Raw genomic sequence first — 2,917 nt, 5'->3', positions numbered from 1 at the left:
AACTTTCTTAACCCAAGTAAATTAAAAAGAAAATAGTGATACAAGAATGAGGGAACCGCGGGATCCTAATTGGTGTTGCTCTAATCAACTTTAACTTCCCCTCATGATTGAATTTAAACTTGTCCTTTAAACCTTTAAACCTTAGATTTTAGGACTGTTACTTTGCTGGGAAGCTTGGAGTTAATTTGGTGGGCAGCCTTCTACAACGATAATCTGCAACAGCATGAGGATCTACAACAACTCATCTTTCCTTAGAATTAAACAAGGTATAGGATTTCAAGTTCGTCTGCCTAGTGCGATAAAAATCCTCAACTCATCGTTAGGCCTTTGTATAGCTCTGTTATACAATTTAAGCCCTAAACAGTCTTAGGATTCTAAGGTTGTCGTCCATCACGACCTAAATCCTCACATCTTTCAGGCTATTTATGCGACCATCACACATAAATGTAAGCCCTAATTAATAAAATTGGCAGGATGTAACATTTAAATAAAAATTTCTTCTCGAAGATGATGCCAAACAATAAGATCATTTGGGAAGTCACTGAGGTTCTCCTCATGATCTGTCACAACCCCTAGTTCATCTTCCTTTGAATTCCATAATAATGTTCCATATTTGAGCCATTCCCCTTTGACACTCCTTTAGTTCGATCTCTTCAAAAGTCCTAACCTTAAAATTCTTAAAGACAATATTCCTTGATGTAAATCGAGAGTTTTCTTAGATAACTTCTGTTTTCTAAGATGTAATTAAGTATAGGAGCTTACCCGTATCAGAAACTTTAAGAACACAACTTAATATAAACCCTATTTAATTATTCATATTAAATAGGGTAACTTGACTTAAATGGATGTCATAAACTATTTAGTTTATTTAATTGACCCTTACCAGTGAGTAGTGTATCTACTCTTTGGGATGGATGCATTATTTGTTGTATTAGGTCGTTTATTTAAACTACGGAAGAAATGAGATCGGTTTAATTTTGTAGATATCCATTCCGACGACCGACAAATTCTAATTTGGTGGCCGAAAGCTTCTAGTGACTCCGCTATGGAAAAGTTTCTCTCTCCATTTAGATCAGGGTATCTTGGCTTCATACATCGTTAATGTGTCCATGTCTCTTATGGACCGAATTACCTTACTTCCGTTGACATGCTTCACCCATTTCTTTCTTGGGTAAGTACGGTCAACTCTATCGGACTTCAGTACCATTTATTCAATCATCTTTGGATGGAGAGGTTCAAAATTTCATTAAGAATTTTATCTTGGTTTAGGGTCGGACCCCCGATAGCTGTGTTGGTGGACTAGTTTTGCCTGGGTGTTGTACGTTGTGAAGTTGGTCCCACACTGGGTCCTAAACTTCGCATTTTCTTTTTATCCTTTGGGTTTTGTTTGCTTTTCTGCAAATCAAGCCAAGATTTTGGATCTCTTCACGCTCATTTAATTTGTTAATTGCAACTCTTCAATGCTTTAATCACAAATAAATAATAAATTTGAAAATTAAAATAATAAAGGATATTCCCAATTTACAAGAGAAGTGTGTTAACTTGAGTCTTCTGTCAAAATTGTATGGCACGGGATGTGCTGACTTTCAAAAAATCTTCAAATGACAGGGACAATGTCTTCGCCAAAGTTGATCTTTTCTTTCACCTCCAGAATGGAGTTCGCTGTTAACAGGGATGAGTTGTCTGACCTGGCAGTTATTAGGTTTGGACAACGGTTCGAGGATATTAGAGTCAAGTTTAGGAAAATGGATGTCATAGTATGTTGACCTCAATTTTTGTTGAGGTTTAGTTTTTCCTCTTTAGTAGCCTAGGGTCTAGCCATAGGACTTTTCCTGTTGACTATTCCGAGAAAATTAGACATGGAACCCTCACCATTAGAAATTCTACCATATTCTTTACTCAACCTGAAGTTCCACATGTTGGTCTCAACCTCTAAGTACTTAGTAGGTGGGGTCACTATGGGGGAAACTCAAGATGAATCACCCTTAGGATAGCTAGACCTTAGGGTTGACCTTGGGTGTTGGTCTAGAGCTAAGGCACTCACTACACTTATCTATACCCACAATCACTTACAACTCTGAACTCAAATTTCTAGCCTGGATCCCTTGATCTTTTGGGATACTCATGCAGATGGTCCCCTAAATCTACTAGCCTTAAGGCTATGGTTTGGCTAAGACCACTATGTAGAGGACCCAAAATGGGGTTGCCATTGGTCCATGGCTTATTGGTGATGTTTCGTACCTCAAATCTACCAAAATACCCATCTTGGCCTTTTACCACTAAAGCACACCCAAATTACCAAAATACCCCTCTTTGACCCAAAATTACAAAAATTACAAAAATTCCTAAAAAAATCCCAAAAAATCCTAAATACTCCCAATTTAATTTCTCTCAACTACCATATGACCCAATTTGTCCAGTTTGACCATCTTTGACCAAAACACTCAAATTGCTCTTTAAAGATCCAAATTTCCCCAAATCCAACTCAAATGTCCACAAATTTGATCTCAATTGATCCCAATTCTAATCCTAAACTCAAATTAACTTTTTATATGACTAAATTAAACCAAATCCAAGCTCAGTTGGTCTATGATTTGAACCCAATTTTGATTTGGGCCCAAACCCCAATTTTGACCATATGACTTAATCTCACCAAATTGAACCCATAGCCTAGTCAATTGGCCCCAATTGATGTTGAAAATCTTGATAAAATTCATATACATCAAAATAAACCATCAATTTACCTTGATGAAGTTTCAAATCCATTTGATTTTGGCATAAATACAAAATTCCCAAATTTAGCCCCAAATTGGCTAAGTCCCCAAATTGCGCCCAATTGATTGCCTTAACCTCCAAATTGGCATCCAATTCATGTTGAAAACTCTTCATGAGGTCCCTATTGACCATTTACAACAAT

This window comes from Phalaenopsis equestris, unplaced genomic scaffold (genome assembly GCF_001263595.1).
Source record: "Phalaenopsis equestris unplaced genomic scaffold, ASM126359v1 Scaffold232897, whole genome shotgun sequence".
Lineage (NCBI taxonomy): Eukaryota > Viridiplantae > Streptophyta > Magnoliopsida > Asparagales > Orchidaceae > Phalaenopsis > Phalaenopsis equestris.
Note: the sequence above shows the minus strand (reverse complement) of the source record.